Genomic DNA, 16,664 nt, shown 5'->3' on the forward strand with positions numbered 1-16,664 from the left:
CTGGGACATTCCCCCTGGCTGATGTCTGAGGTGCTGCTCTGACCTCACCTAAGCCTAGAGCTTAGGTGGAACATGGCCATGGTGCTGGTGGCCCATGAGGTGACTCCTCCCAGGGGCTCCCTTGGGAGCTTCCTCTGGCTCTCAGAGCCCCACCCTTCTCGCCCTTTGCCCAAGGGCAGGAGAGAGTCAGCTCTTTCTTGCCCACAAAGGCACTATCCTCAAGGGTCCTGGGTTGCTTGAGGTTTCCTACCCCATGTCACTTAGGGGAGTGCTGGAAACACAAACACTAAGCACGTTTCACAGTCCAGAGCTCAGCAGATCGGGGTGTGTATCATTCACCCCTGCCCTCGGCAGGCTGTGTGTCCGAGGCTGAGATTTACCTGCAGGGGTCCTGGACACAGCCTGGAGGTGCCACGTGGGATGGCGCCCATCCTCTCTGACCCTCCTCATCCTGTCCTTCCTCTAGAGGCAGCTCAGACCACTCTTAGCCAAGTGACCCAACTTCTCACTTCTGAAGAGGGAGAATTGAGTTCCCACAGAGCTGGGCACTGCTGGGCCCCAGTGCAGGAAATGTGGGCCTGGGGGGGGGGGCTCTGGAAAACCCCAACCTGAAATTCCAGGTGATACCAGCCTGAGACGGGCAGCAGCGAGGAATGTGTATCAGGGGACCCAGACTCCCACTCCAGAATCTAACACTAGTGAGTGAGGCTGGGGCAGACAGAGGGGAGCGGACTATACCCAGCAGCAGCACACTGTGCCCTGCACCCAACCCCCACCGCCCCACTCCCGTCTCCTCCACAGCAAGGTCTCGTGTAGTTCAGGTAGTCCAGGCTGGCCGGGAACTCACTATGTAACCAAGACTATTCTTGACCTAACCCTTCACCTGCCAAGTGTTGGGATACCAGCATAAGACACTATGCCTGGCTAGTATTGCTGTGATGATGATGGTGATGATGATAATGATGATGATGGTGATGATGATGGTGATGGTGATGATGATTGTTGAGACAGGATTTCTCTGTGTAGCCCTGGCTTACCTGGTACTCTTTTGTAGACCAGGCTGGCCTCGAACTCACAGAGATCCACTTGCCTCTGCCTCCTGAGTGCTGGGATTAAAGGCGTGCGCCACCACGCCCAGCACAATATTATTATTTTTAAGGAACTCTGTCCGCTTGAATTTTAAACTTAATTTTGAACTCAGAAGTGGATAGACACTTCCAGGATTCTCTGAAATCTGCGAGTTGGGAAAGGATTCCTTTACAAGGGACAAGCAAATAGATTCCAGGCAAACCAAAGCAGCCGCAGACACTCTTCCTTGCATGAGAGAGGCCCTGGTGTGGGTTTCCAGGCAAAGGCACCTGCATGGCCAGAGGCCCAGAGGTGGGTCATGGCTTGCATTGTGCGCTGAAACAGTTGCAGCCGGGCCCTGGAAAACTAGATGCCTAGCACCTGGGCTGGCTCCAGACCACAAAATGGTAGGTCAGAGGATTTGGACTCTGTCCCAAGAACAATCAGATTCTAGCTAGAAGATAAGATAAGCCTATTTTCAGTGCGGATTTGGTTCCCTGAAGACAGATGCATGTGGGGAGGGGCAAAGTGGCTGTGGGGAGTTGGAAGGAAGCTGCCTGCGTCTGGACAGTGAAGCAGGCACTAGTGTGGATAGATCAGTGTGGGCCTGGTCTTCCTAATGCTGCAGCCCTTAACACAGCTCTTCATGGTGTGGTGACCTCAAGCATAAGATTATTTTTGTTGCCACTTCATAACTGTGATTTTGCTACTGTTATATATTGAACTGTAAATACCTGATGTGCAGAATGTATGGTATACAACCCCGGTGAAAGGGTCAATTAAAACCCGGAAGGGGTCAAGAGCCACAGGCGAACCACTGGGGTAGCTAGGGTTAGTGTTTCAGTTAGGGCAGAGAGAGGCTAGGTATGGGGGCTGGATGGAAGAGTTTCCCTGGTTTCTTACTCAGCTTGGGACTCAGGCTAGAGCATGTCTGTCTGTCTGTTTCTCTCTCTCTCTCATTATCATTATAGTTATTATTATTATTTTGGGTTTTTGAGACAGGGTTTCTCTGTGTAGCCTTAGCTTGGCTGTCCTGGACTTGCTTTGTAGACCAGGCTGACCTCGAACTCACAGCAACCCCCCTGCCTCTGCATCCCTGAGGGCTGGGATTAAAGGCATGCGCCACCACACCCTGCTGGAGCATTTCTCAAATCTGCCCCATACCCATTGTGAAACCCATGTGACAAATGGCCAAATTGACTTGCTAAGTGCAGGTGACTGTTGCCGTAGTCTGTGGCATCATTAGCGAAGCCTGGTGACAAGAAGGGAAGAGGCAGGCACGAGTTCTTCAGCCCCAAACGTGTATGCCGCATCCCTCCGTTAATGTGGAGGAGGGGTGGGGAGTCAACATTTCCATGTTACCCCAAAAGAAACAGGAGAATGAATTTGAGAGCCTGGCTGGAGGTTACGTGTCAGCACAGTGGCAGGGCAGACTCTGAATGCGGTCTTCACTCCTTCTGTGGATGCTAGACAGTGTTCTGGGTGCTGTGGGTAAAGCAACGGGCAAACAGACAGAGTTGTCTTTATGGGGATTGTATCTGAGCTGAGCGTGGGGTTGGGGCGGAGTCTGGAAGAACAATGCATAGCAGCTCAGGAAAATTCATACAAATGCCCTGATGACCACCAGAGGGCAATGCAGCCACATGGCTTGATTTCCGCCCTCTTGGGGATTCAAAAAAGACAATAGGCGGGTTGGCTGGGAAAACCAAGAACAGGACAGCATTTGTTCCAGAAGGCAGGGCTGTACCTGTGTTCCCAACACTCACCAGGCAGAGCCGGAGGATTGCCAGTTCGAGGCCAGTCAGGTTTACACAGCCAGTTCTAGTCCAGCCCTGGGCTGCAGACTGAAACCCTCTTCTGGAAGAGAAGAAAGCCAGGGCTAGGCTTAGTGTCCGAAGCCTAGAATCCCAGAACCTGAGAAACTGAGGCAGGAGAATCACATTTTGGAGGCCAAAATGGGCTGCATAGACCTTGCCCCCCAAAACTGAGAACAAAACCAAACCAAAAGACGTTGGGTGGGGGTGGGGTAGGGGCGGGGGCTAGAAAGCCAGGGGAATTCTTCCACCTAATTGCCAGCTCAGTCTTGTCACCAGATCATCATCCAGCTAGCTGTCAGAGGTAGCCTGGTGACATGCAACACAAGCCCATCAACACGCCTAGTCCATCTGCACACATGTGCCCTCTTACCCACCCAACTGCCCTACCCACCCACTTACGCTTTCACCAACTCAGCCTTGGTCCTAGCACTCAATCCACTCGCCAGCTGAAGTTATGTTAGGCTCCAGGAGGATGCCTTCCATCAAGGCTAGCAAGAGATCAACTTAGAGACGAGGAATTGCCTTCTCGTACATGAGTTTGCCTAGGAGGTTTTATGTGCCAAGGCCAAGGAAGGCTGGAGGCATTTAAAGCCATCAAGACCTTTTAGCAAGCCAAAGTGTGTCTGGAAACAATTTTGCATTAAAAAAAAAAAAGATCTCGCCGTCACGTGATGATGCGGACACGCATTATTTATCACTAGTTTCCATGGAGGTAAAAGTGTGCCAGTGTCTGAGCATCTCCCTGCTTTGTTCCTGAGGCGTCCCGAGTGAAAGGTCAGTTTGGCAGTTCCTAACACTTCAGCTCTGCTTTCTGAGCCCTCCTCACTAGGTCAGCACGGTGGGGCCACACTCTGATCTAGAGAAAATCTCGTCGCCGGTTTGTTGGTAACTGTGCACCTATCTCTGTGCACCAGGGCTCTGCAGGCAGCGCGGGATGTCTTTGACATGTTGCTGTTCCAGTCTGTGGATACCAGCATGGCCCTTGCAGGAACCAGCCGGAACATATACCTCATGTGTGGTGGGCCCTGGGCAACCTCCTTTCCAGTGCCTCAGCTAAAAGATTCAGGAGCCTTACAGAGTGGCCCCAGGCCCAGCATGGTGGAATATTAAGAGGCCAAGGCCAAAGGATCAAGGCCAGCCTGGAGGATACAGAGAGCCAGACCCCAAAAAAGCAAGGGCTGGCGATGTAGCTCAGTGGCAGAGTACATCCTGAGTAGCATGCACACGTGTATTGCACATACATACAAGCACATAAAACATCCATCCATACACATAAAATAAAAACAAAGCAAATATTTAAAAACCTAGTGTTTTGCCCGTGTGTGTGTGTGTGTGTGTGTGTGTGTGTGTGTGTGCGCGCGCGCGCGCGTATAAGTCACGTGCATGCCCGGTGCTTGTAGAGGTCAGAGGGCACCAGATTCCCTGGAGCTGGAGTTACAGGCAGTTGAAAAGAATCATGTGGGTGCTGGGAATTGAACCCAGGACCTCTGGAAGAGCACCCAGTGCTCCTAACTGCTGAGCCATCTCTCCAGCCCCTAAAGATGGATTCTTTTCTTTTGTTTTGTTTTCTGTTTTGTTTTTCGAGACAACATTTCTCTGTGTTAGCCTTGGCTGTCCTGAACTCTCTTTGTAGACGAGGCTGGCCTCAAACTCACAGAGATCTGCCTGCCTCTGCCTCCTGAGTGCTGGGATTAAAGGTGTGCGTCACCACGCCCGGCAAAAGATAGATTCTTGACTATAACACAGAAATGGATTTCATGAAAAATCAGAATCAAATTTATTAAGATAAAGGGTAATCCGGAAACAGTGGTGCACCCCTTTAATCCTAGCACTTGGGAGGCAGAGGCAGGTGGATCTCTGTGAGTTTGAAGCCAGCCTGGTCTACATAGTAAGATCCTGTCTCAAAAAGCAACAACAACAACAAAAAAATAAGGAATCCTATGCCATTTGTATGTCAGCGTGTGCTCTGAGAATGGGACGGGGAGAGCAGAGACATCGTCTAAGACAAACAGCCTGGCCGACCTAAGAAACGGCAGTTTCCCTTTGGTGTCTTTACAATGGCTACATAGGGTTTTATGATTTTTCCAAGTTACAAATATTCAAAGGTTGTCATTTCAAATTAGAATTAAACTTTTCCACCATGTGGGTTAGTCTGAGACTCTGAGGCCTGGTGGCAAGTGCCCTTAGCAGTTGGGTGACTTCACTGGTCTCTAGCTTGTTCTTTTGTTTGGTGGCGTTTGAGACAAAGTCTCACTGTGAAGCCCTGGCTGACCTGAAACCACTATGTAGAGCAAGCTAGCCTCAAACTCACAGTGATTTGTCTGCCTCTGGCTCTGGCGTGCAAGGACTAAAGGCCTGATGTACCACCATGCTCAGCCAGCTTGTTGCTTTTAGCATCCTGACTGGAGACCTCCATAGGACGACAAATGCAGTCTCTGTGGCTAATTTTACCCCTGACTCAGGGACCTCTATCCTGTCCCACGTCCCTGTGGTTTCCATCTTTCTCTTTTCTTCACCGTATGCAAAGCCAGTGGTTGAATTAAGCTATGTACAAATCCCCTTAAATACTTAACCAATTTCTTCTAATTCTAGTGTCCTGCCCTTCAGCCACAGCTCTGGTCTCTCCCTCATCCCCAGTCCAGGGGTCCTCCCTTCTCCCTTCCACTTCTGTGAGTCAGGTTGTTGTTCCAAGTGGGAACGGGCTCGGCTCCTCTGCCTAGGTTCTTTATGCTTTGTAAATATTGACCCCCTTATCAAACGCTGCTAGCAAATATTTTCTCTCAACTCTGTATTGTCTCTTCCCTCTGCCTCCCTACCCTGGTAATCTTATGTTGCTTGCCCGATGAACAGCAGACCAATGCATAATCCTTGTGATTGTGAACATCTTTGTGATAAGGAGTGTTCAGTCCTACGTTAGTCATCCCCGCCACTGAGGCAAGGCCTTCCGGAATAGTCTACCCAGAGTGCCGTGACTTTGAGTGTGTCCAATGTAGCTGGAGCTGCTCTGGCTTTGTGTCAGTCCTGGCACTGGTCCCCGGTTGATCCTGCAGGTGGCTCTTTCCCTGGCCTTGGGTAGCTTGCTCATTGTGCACACACACATGCTTATTGATTCCTTGCTGAGCGCTTGAGAGGAACTGTATAGAGACTGGGCTCCAGGCTGCTCAGCTCTCTCCTCTGGGGGAACCATCTGGAAGCCTCTGCTGCTGCTCTCTTCCTCCATTCTTAGCTCTGTTTCCCCAGCAAAGAAAGTGCTCTGGGCGGCTGCCTCCTTCCCCTGCTAATCTTAGATTGCTTGTCAGGTAAACACCAGGCCCATGTGCAATCTTGGTGATTATGAGCATCCTTATGACAGGGCGTGTTCGTCACGGGCGAGCCACCCTCCCCACTGAGGCATCCTGTTTGCTCATTGCTGATGCTTGGCTGCTTCCTGAATTTTTGTGTCTTCACTGTGGTGGCTGCAGAAATCCAGCCACTGATGCTCCATTTCTGCCCCAGAGTTGGAGTCCCAGCATCCAGGACTGCAACTGCAGACTATCCCAGCATGCTCCTGAGGCAATCACCACAGCACACGCTGTCTCTCCTGCCTCAGAAGGTTTTGTTTGTTTGTTTTATGAGAGCCAGCAGTGGTGGCGCACCCCTTTGATCCTTGCACTCAAGAAGCAGAGGCAGGTGGGTCTCTGAGTTTGAGGCCAGCCTGGTCTACAGAATTCTAGGACAGCCAGAGCGACACAGTGAAACACCTTTTTGGGGGTGGTGTGGGGTGGGGGAAATCACACACCAAAACCTTTTCTCCATTGAATAGAGGCCTGTTTGGTTTTCTCCCATTTCCATTTCCTCTGGTTTTGCTTTTTGAAAATTCTGTCAGATGATCTGTATTGAATTAAGTGATCTGTCAGCCTTTTTATTTTTTATTTTTTTTTGAGACAGGGTCTCCTATGTAGCTTTGGTTGTCCTGGAGCTCACTATGTAGTCCAGGCTAGTCTTGAGCTCACAGAGATCTGCCTGCCTTTGCCTCCTGTGTGGTGGGATTAAAAGTATGTGCCACCATGCTATTTCCCATTTTTATTTCTATTTTTTTATTTCTTTATTTTTATTTCCCATTTTTAAAAACCACTATCGTAAAAAGTGTTGAAGAATATTTCTGCTTAGATTCAGTCCCCAATACCAATATTACTATTAAAATTATTGCAGTCATTGTAATTTCCAGAACCTTTCTTATCTTGGCATCTGAATAGGTTGCATGCTGTTCAGGAACTTGTGTGAACTGGTTAAAATGTTCCACTTAGGTCAGTGGCTCTTGCTCCCTTCTCTACCAGAGGGACATTTGGCAAGGGTCACATTGTCACAGCTAAGAGGACGCCACTGGCTCCTAGCTTTGAAATACCAAGGAAGTGTGTTGCAAGGAAGAATAACCTGTTTCAACATGTTGATAGTGCAGAAGTAGAGGTCAGCTGCCCCCACTCTTACCACTAAAGGTCAAAACAAGGAAACCCTACACGCCCACTTATGAAGCCTTTCCAGACAAACTACTCAGTTTTGTGGGGAGCAGACCTGTGACTGACGGTTGACATGGTCCACATCGCCAAGATTTATTCCCTTTGGATCTTAGAGGTAAAGATTTATATACACTTAAGAAATTATTGTATTGAAGTGTTCTTTCCTTTCTGCTGGGTGCTGGCTGCTTGCTGTCAACATGGGCAAGTTCATGAAACCCAGGAAAGTGGTGCTGGTCCTGGCTGGACTTTACTCTGGACACAAAGTCATCATCGTGAAGAACATTGATGATGGCACCTCAGACCACCCTGACAGCCATGCCCTGGTGGCTGATGGCACCTCAGACCACCCTGACAGCCATGCCCTGGTTGCTGATGGCACCTCAGACCACCCTGACAGCCATGCCCTGGTGGCTGATGGCACCTCAGACTGCCCTGACAGCCATGCCCTGGTGGCTGATGGCACCTCAGACTGCCCTCACAGCCATGCCCTGGTGGCTGATGGCACCTCAGACAGCCCTGATAGCCATGCCCTGGTGGCTGATGGCACCTCAGACTGCCCTGACAGCCATGCCCTGGTGGCTGATGGCACCTCAGACTGCCCTCACAGCCATGCCCTGGTGGCTGATGGCACCTCAGACCGCCCTGACAGCCATGCCCTGGTGGCTGATGGCACCTCAGACTGCCCTGACAGCCATGCCCTGGTGGCTGATGGCACCTCAGACCACCCTGACAGCCATGCCCTGGTTGCTGATGGCACCTCAGACCACCCTGACAGCCATGCCCTGGTGGCTGATGGCACCTCAGACCGCCCTGACAGCCATGCCCTGGTGGCTGATGGCACCTCAGACTGCCCTCACAGCCATGCCCTGGTGGCTGATGGCACCTCAGACAGCCCTGATAGCCATGCCCCGGTGGCTGATGGCACCTCAGACCTCCCTAACAGTTGTGCCCTGGTGGCTGATGGCACCTCAGACCTCCTAACAGTCGTGCCCTGGTGGCTGATGGCACCTCGGACCTCCCTAACAGTCATGCCCTGGTGGCTGATGGCACCTCAGACCGCCCTGACAGCCATGCCCTGGTGGCTAGAATTGACCATTATCCTGAAAAGTGACAGCTGCCATGAGCAAGAAGAAAAATCATCGCCAAGAGGTCAAAGATCAAGTCATTTGTAAAAGTTTATAACTACAGTCACCTGACACCCAGCAGGCACTCTGTGGATGACCCCTTGGACAAGACTGTTGTCAACAAGGATGTCTTTAGAGACCCAGCCCTGAAATGCAAGGCCAGGCAGGAGGCCAAGGTCAAGTCTGAGGAACGATACAAGACACAGAAGAACAAATGGTTTTTCCAGAAGCTTCACTTTTAGGTATATTTTCGTTTCCATCATTAAAAAAAGAGAGAGAGAGAGAAAGAAATTACTGTTTTATCTTATTTTACTTAAAAATCTATTTCTGTCTCTCCTAGGATATCAGAAGATGAGCTGGTACATGTCTATAGTGGAGGCAGGAAGGGCGAGAATTAGAGGCCACCCGGGGACACACTGGGAAGCTGGGAAAGGGTCAGGAGAAACTCAGTACGGTACTTCCTGCACAAACATGGGCCCTGAGTTCAGTTCCCTAACACCCGCCTGAAGACCAGTGTGCAGCAAGCATGTGTCTATAACCCTTGGGGGAGTGGAGACAGGTGCCCCCCCCTCCCCCCGGGAGCTCACTAGCCCGACAGCCTAGCCAAGTTGGAGAGTTCCGGCCTCAGTGAGAGGCCCTGTCTCAAAACATAAGGTGAGAAGTGGTTGAGAAAGACATGGCATCCACCGCTAGCCTACACACACAGACACACACACACACACACACACACACACACACACACAGACACACACACACAGACACACACACACACACACACAGACACACACACACACACAGACACACACACAGACACACACACACATGCACTTGCATCTACACACATGTGCACATATTCACACAAACAAAGACATAGATTCAAGAAACAGAAAGGGGGGAAGGAGTGTTTATTGAGATTTGAGGGGTGAACATTTTTAGCAGGCTCAATTTAGATATGTGGTGGTTAGCTCTGATCTGTGACAGGATCTAGAACCATCTTGAGGACAAACATCTGGGCATGTCTATAATGGAGTTTTCAATTGGCTAACATGAGGTAGGAAGACACACCCTAGCTGTGGACAACATCTGGGCTGAATAGAAAAGGAAAAGTGAACTGAGAACCAGCTTTTGTTGACCTCTGCTTCCTGACTGCCTCAGTCCCTGTTCTATTGCTGTAAGGGGACACCATGACCAATTTATACAAGAATGTATTTCATTGGGGCTGGTTTACAGCCTCAGGGGTTTAGTCCGTTATCCTCAGGGCAGGAAGCACGACAGTGCGCAGGCGGACATGGTCTGGAGAAGGACTGAGATCTGACATCTGAGCTAACCCAGGCACAGGCAGAGACAACTGACAACAGCCTGGGCTTTAGAAAGCTTTTATTTATTTATTTATTTTGGTTTTTCGGAGACAGGGTTTCTCTGTGTAGCCTTGGCTGTAGACTCACTTTGTAGACCAGGCTGGCCTCGAACTCACAGCGACCCACCTGCCTCTGCCTCCCAAGTGCTGGGATTAAAGGCGTGCGCCACCACGCCCGGCTCCATTCCTTCCCTCTTTAAGCACTTTCTTGTCTGGTATTTTGTCACAGCAATATGACAAGTGACTAACACAAAATACAGTGTGAAGAATGGAGACAGGACGCTAACTAGGTACAGGTTAGTGAAGGCATGGGATACAGGAGGCAAGGGATGCAGGAGGCAAGGGATGCAGGAGGCAAGGGATGCAGGAGGTATGGGATGCAGGAGGCAAGGGATGCAGGAGGCAAGGGATGCAGGAGGCAAGGGATGCAGGAGGTATGGGATGCAGGAGGCAAGGGATGCAGGAGGCAAGGGATGCAGGAGGTATGGGATGCAGGAGGCATGGGATGCAGGAGGCAAGGGATGCAGGAGGTATGGGATGCAGGAGGCAAGGGATGCAGGAGGCAAGGGATGCAGGAGGTATGGGATGCAGGAGGCATGGGATGCAGGAGGCAAGGGATGCAGGAGGTATGGGATGCAGGAGGCATGGGATGCAGGAGGCAAGGGATGCAGGAGGCATGGGATGCAGGAGGCAAGGGATGCAGGAGGCAAGGGATGCAGGAGGTATGGGATGCAGGAGGCATGGGATGCAGGAGGCAAGGGATGCAGGAGGCAAGGGATGCAGGAGGCATGGGATCCAGGAGGCAAGGGATGCAGGAAGCAAGGGATGCAGGAGGCATGGGATCCAGGAGGCAGGGAGGGAGGGAAGTGGGCAGAATATGGGCCATCTGGGATGCTTGGGTGGGGCACGAAGGAAGCTTCCCTGAGTGTGTGTAGAAATAGTAGTGCACCTGAGGTAATTGTGAGGGAGTCGCTAGGTGTCTCTAGGCAGCTCTTGAATTTAAGAGAAGCCTGAGGTATGGCGCCTCATGGAAGGGAAAGTGTGGCTATAGAAACAGGAAGCATTTTAGTTAAAGCAAAGTTTGACTTCAGGTTACAAAAACCCACATGTTCTGCGTCCAATGGTGGCGGGCCTGGGCCCCATGTCCAGCGAGTCGGTCCAGGTGCTCCTTGCTTCCGGGCAAGAACGGACAGACCTCAAGATCAAAAGTCCCCAAGGGGCAGAATAGAACGCTCAGGGGTGAGGCTCGTGGCCGGGTACTAAGCCAGGTTCCCAGGCTCTCCAGGGAAGATGGAAAATGAGTTTCCACACTGGGCCGCTAAACGGGCAAACGTCCGAAACTCCCTGGCAGACAGGGTGAGATGCGGGGTTGGGGGTGGGGGGGCGGGTCAGCACGGAGGAGCTCTCGGCAGTGGTGGAGCAGGCCCAGTGGCTGCAAAGGCAGCTCCGCCATTGCTGCCTGACCACTGGGCATCCAGCAGCGCTTCCCCCAGAATAAACGGAGTCTCAGATGGTCATAGTGGAGGAAAGGCAAGCAAGGCAGCATAAGCCTGGGCACGAGCCACCCTCCCACCCGCCTCTCCACCCGCCAGCAAGCCTTTATTTATAAACCTTAGGAAAGTGGGGAGGGGTTTTGAAGGGGAGTGTGTTGCTAGGGCTAAGGGTGCCAGGTAAGTGGTACAGTGCCTCAGTCAGGGGTGGGGGTGGGGGGTGGGGGATGGGGGCGCCTATCACAAGGAGGAGGAAACAGTACTTAATTATCCTGTGTGTGAGGGGATGACTCCTAGGCACAGTTAAGAGTCATTTGCTGGAGTCTAGGATCTCAGCACGGGGTGGGGTACTTCCGGAATTCCCTATGCTCGTTGAAGTTCCTTATTAGGAAAGGGTCGGATTTGTATTTTTCTTTTAGGGCTCTGTGACACTCCCTACAAGATCTGGGCTTACCAGATCAGGTGGAGTGAGCACCCCGCTAAGAAAGGGAATCCGCCTTCATAGACAGAATGCGAGATGGCTATCTGGAGAGGTCAGATTTCAACCTTATCCAGCAGAGTCCCACACCCACAGTGCCAGTGATTTACATAAAATAAAACACTAGTTTTAAACATGCAATAGCAGTAAGTAAGCAACTCAGGGCTGGTGTGGTGTTCTATAGAGCTTCCAGCTTCTTTTTTTCTTTTTTTTTCTTTTTCTATGCAATGTGATTTTTGTTTTTAAGCTTGGAAATAGCCCTAACCAAAAGATAGTTTAAAATGGCCAAAAAATATTTTTAAATAATAGTCATTTGTTTCTAACATGAATACTTTCAGCTGGACATTAAATTACTAAACACATGGATCCCAGTGAGGCAGGTGGGCACCCATGCTGCATCTGTGGGCACCCTTGGATGTGGAATCCTGGGAGCATTTGAACTTTTCTTCCCAGTTGTTTGGATGTTGTTCCAGAACAGGCAGTCCTGAAAACAGGAAGGCCAGGCTGCCTGTGTTGTCACTGCTCGCTCTGTTGGCCCTCTGTGATGAAGGCTGACACGGAACTCTGGCCACTGTTGACGTCACTGACGCACACCCACTGTCCACCGACTCTTTCCTCGGGGTCACCTTGCTGTGTCCACCTGACAAAGCCAGGATGTCTGCTGTGATGGACCAGCTCACGTGCCACACCACGTCGTTGACCTGGTATAGGAGTTTGCCTAACGTATCATCACAGACCCAAATAAACACCCAACCACCCTGAGAGCAGCTGGCAGTGGTGCTGGTGGGCAGGCCAATGGAGGGGGCCCGGCAACATCTGGAACCCAGTCACTGTGTGTCCCCAGCTTCTGCCCCTCCTGCCATCCTCCTCCCCCCTCCACAGCTTGATGAGGTTTTCACAGCCACCGGATGCACATGTCTTCATGTAATTGGGTTTCTGCCCTGATGCTTGGTCTATACAGCTTCTGAGAACAACAGCAGGTGCCCAACTCACAGCATTACAGGCCATCGTGTGAGTGTTGTTGGTTTCTTTCTCTTCCCACTGGCCTTCCCCTGTACAGGTCACGAGGGAGATTGCCCCATCAGAGATCCCACAGGCCAGGATCAAGCCGTAGTCATGAGGGGCCCAGCACACAGAGTTCACTGAGGAGTCATGTCCTGAGGGCTCACGGGTCTTTTTTTTTTTTTTTTTTTTGGTTTTTCGAGACAGGGTCTCTCTGTGTAGCCTTGGCCGTCCTGGACTCACTTTGTAGACCAGGCTGTCCTCGAACTCACAGCGATCCGCCTACCTCTGCCTCCCGAGTGCTGGGATTAAAGGTGTGCGCCACCACGCCCGGCTCCACGGGTCTTCTCCCAAGTGCCATTTTCTTCTTTCTAGATACTGACTTTCCAGTCGTAGAAACAGGAAGCCAGGGTATTGTCATAGGCCACTTGCCATCCTGGCCCCTCATGTCCTCTGAGGTCGGTGATGAGGATCTGCGCTCCACTTCGCACATTTTGACGGACCTGTCCGAGGAGCAGGTTGCTAGGCGGGTGCCACAATAGTCCATCTGCGCATCGGGAATCATGCCCTCATGAGCGGCTCCCACGCTGTTAATTACCGACCCCATAGCTGCAGCAGCGGTGACTGATGGCCTAGGATGTGGCAGCCCCTCCAGTTTCTTCTAATTGTTCAACTGTCCCTAAGCTATTGCCCTCGTCTGTGGTGCTTCATATCATGTCTGGATTTTAACACAGTTAGTTACCTAGCCGTTCTTAGCTGCAAGGGATGCAGGGAAATGGAGTTTTCCTTGTGGGTGGCCACGAAGCCCCATAACAAACTGTACTGTTGTGCCTGAGGAATGACGGGAGATTAGATTTACAGGGACCACATCCGCCGCAGCTGAAGGTGGAATCTCTAGGATCATTTTGGCAGAGGGCAGTTGAAGTTGAAGTCACTGATAAGTTGCCCGGGAAGAGTACGTGGAGACAGAGAAGGGCTATTCAGGACTGATCGCTAAGAAGACGGGTCAGGAGGGAAGGGTGGGGGGAGGGGCAGGCATCGCGGGTTACAGAAGGTGAGGGAAGAGGTTTCAAGAGGGGAGCCAACACACCTGATGCCAGGCTGGCAAGATGGCTCGTCCAGGCAAGACGGCAGGAAGATCGTGTGAGCACAACACGCTCACATGCCAAAGGTTAGACCAGACTGATGATGGCTCAGTGACTGAGAGCACTGGGTGCTCTTCCAGACGACCCAGGTTCCATCTGTAGCACTCGTGTGGTGGGTCACTGTACCCCTAACCTGCGCCCTGGGGGGATCTGACACCCTCTTCTGGACTCCTTGGGTACTGCACACAAGTGATACACAGTTCACACAAAATAAAACTTTTAAAAAGGAGTAAGTGAAGCGGGCCATGGCCCAGTGCATACGGGCACCTGTTGCCAGCCCCGACAGCCTGAGTTGAAGTCCCAGAACTTACAAGGTAGAAAGAGATAACCAGCGGCGGTGGTGGCGCAGGCCTTTAATCCCAGCACTCGGGAGGCAGAGGCAGGTGGATTGCTGTGAGTTCGAGGCCAGCCTGGTCTACAAAGTGAGTCCAGCACAGCCAAGGCTACACAGAGAAACCCTGTCTCAAAAAACCAAACCAAACCAAACAAACAAACAAACAAAACAAAAAAACAAAAGAGAGAGAGAGAGAACCAATCTCTGCAAGCTGTCCTCTGACCCTCATGTGCATGGTGTGTGTGTGTGTGTGCGCGCGCGCGCGTGCGTGTGGAACGATGTGCAGAACGGTCTAGGGAAATAGTTGGCAGTAACCTCTGACCTCCACACATTACATGTGTCTGTAATTCCAACATTTGGAAGGATGAGGCAGGAGGATTGGTAGTTATAAAGGCCGGTCTGGGCCACATAGCATGCCTTTGTCTTAAAAAATAAACAAGGGTGAGAGAGAGAGAGAGAGAGAGCGAGAGCTCTGTAGGTAAAAGTCCTGTCTGGTTTCATGCAGAGAAACCAGGCTTCGTTCTCAGTACCCAGAGTGGCTCACAACCACCTGCAGGCATGCATGTGGTGCCAATACCTAAACACAGGCAAAACTTTCATACCCAATATGAAATAGGTAAATATAAAAAAAAAGAAATGAATTTTAAAAACCCATCAAACTGGTATTCCTCCCTGGAACCTCTCCCACTCTTGGGAGTGCTTTCTCATTCTTATTCGGTAAATCCTCATTCACTGTGGTGAAAACAGAGAAAGCCCTGACGTGACTCCTCTGTCCTCCAGAAACAAACCTTCTTTCAATTCATATCTATTTTTTTTTCTCTTTTGAAAGGAGCCTCATCATGCTGTTCACACTAGTCTTCAGCTTAAAGGTTCACGCTAACATCTCTGGGCTAGCTGGAACTGCAGACACGGCTGCGCACCTTCCTCAGGGCTGCTGTTTCACGCCATCCGTCCGTTGCTCCTGTAAGGCTTGACCGTTTCCAGGCTTTTACAACCCAAATTCTGAGCTGGGCGTGGAGGCACATCTTTTTAATCCCTGCACTTGGGAGGCAGAGACAGGCGGATCATTGTGAGTTCAAGGCCAGCCTGGTCTACAAAGTGAGTCTAGGATAGCAAAGGATACACAGAGAAACACTGTCTCAAAAGCGAAAACAAAATAAAATAAAAAACAAAAAACAAAAGACCTAAACTCTGACTAGGTGTGGTGGCGCACGCCTTTAATCCCAGCACTTGGGAGGCAGAGGCAGGCGGATGGCTGTGAGTTCGAGGCCAGCCTGGTCTACAAATCTAGTCCAGGACAACCACGGCTACACAGAGAAACACTGTCTTGAAAGACAAACAAAAAACGAAACAGAACAAGACCCGAAGTCCGGTGTCCTCAAGCTTGCTCTTTGCAGCCTCCTTTGATTCAGTCCCGAGGAAGCTGAGCTCACAGCCCATAACCACCAAGCGTAAGGATTGCCTGTCTCACAAAGGGGAGTAAACAGACAAGATTAGCTTTGACAAAGATGCTAGTTAAGGGCACGAGATGGACTCAGTCCTGCTATGGTTGTTTATTGTGTTTTCAATACTAAAGAGGAAACCATCACGAAAAAACAGTCAACATTAACAACTGAGTGGTGGCACACGCCTGTAATCCCAGCACTCCAGAAGGTAGAGGCAGGTGGATCACTGTGAGTTCAAGGCCAGCCAGGTCTACAAAGCAAGTCCAGGACAGCCAAGGCTACACAGAGCAACCCTGTGTTGGGGGGGGAGGGGGAAAGATTTTCTCTGGGGCTGGGCGTGGTGGCGCACGCCTTTAATCCCAGCACTCAGGAGGCAGAGGCAGGCGGATTGCTGTGAGTTCGAGACCAGCCTGGTCTACAAAGTGAGTCCAGGACAGTCAAGGCTACGCAGAGAAACCCTGTCTCGAAAAACCAAAAAAATAAAAAAATTAAAAACCTGTGGTACATTTTTTTCTTTTTCTTTTTTCTTTCTTTTTTTTTTTTTTTAGGTTTTTTGAGACAGGGTTTCTTTGTGTAACTCGAACTCACAGCAATCCGCCTACCTCTGCCTCCCAAGTGCTGGGATTAAAGGCGTGGGCCACCATGCCCAGCTAAGTGGTACATTTTCTTAATAAGTGACTGATGCAGGCTGGGCCCGGCCCTTTGTGGGTGGGTGGCACCCCTGGGTTAGCAGTCCTAGGTGCTATAAGAAAGCGGGTTGAGCAAGCCGCGGAGAGCAGCATCCTCCATGGCCTCTGCATCAATTCCTGACTCTAGGTTCCTGCCATGTTTGTGTTCCTGTCCTGGCTTCCTCTGATGATTGACGGTGGTGTGGAAGTGTGAGCCAGATAAAGCCTTTCCTCCCTGAG

The 16,664-nt window shown here is 50.9% G+C and overlaps 2 long non-coding RNA genes and 1 pseudogene across 3 annotated transcripts; 1 reads left to right on the plus strand and 2 right to left on the minus strand.

Annotated features, from left to right (window-relative positions):
- The first annotated feature begins 3,596 nt into the window (after nucleotides 1–3,596).
- Nucleotides 3,597–8,796, plus strand: LOC311592394. Its single transcript, XR_014777403.1, has 2 exons — nucleotides 3,597–3,728; nucleotides 8,676–8,796. It is a non-coding gene; the product is annotated as an uncharacterized lncRNA (long non-coding RNA).
- LOC311592393 lies at nucleotides 4,981–9,702 on the minus strand. Its single transcript, XR_014777402.1, has 2 exons — nucleotides 9,155–9,702; nucleotides 4,981–6,755 (listed from the first exon to the last, which is right to left on the minus strand). It is a non-coding gene; the product is annotated as an uncharacterized lncRNA (long non-coding RNA).
- Nucleotides 9,703–12,148: 2,446 nt separating this feature from the next.
- On the minus strand, nucleotides 12,149–13,543 carry LOC311593059 (protein SEC13 homolog; annotated as a pseudogene). Its single transcript has 2 exons — nucleotides 13,161–13,543; nucleotides 12,149–12,987 (listed from the first exon to the last, which is right to left on the minus strand). The product of its transcript is annotated as a protein SEC13 homolog (transcript).
- Nucleotides 13,544–16,664: the final 3,121 nt, after the last annotated feature.

Source organism: Acomys minous (genome assembly GCF_964271855.1).
Source record: "Acomys minous genome assembly, chromosome: 2".
NCBI classification, from domain to species: Eukaryota; Metazoa; Chordata; class Mammalia; order Rodentia; family Muridae; genus Acomys; species Acomys minous.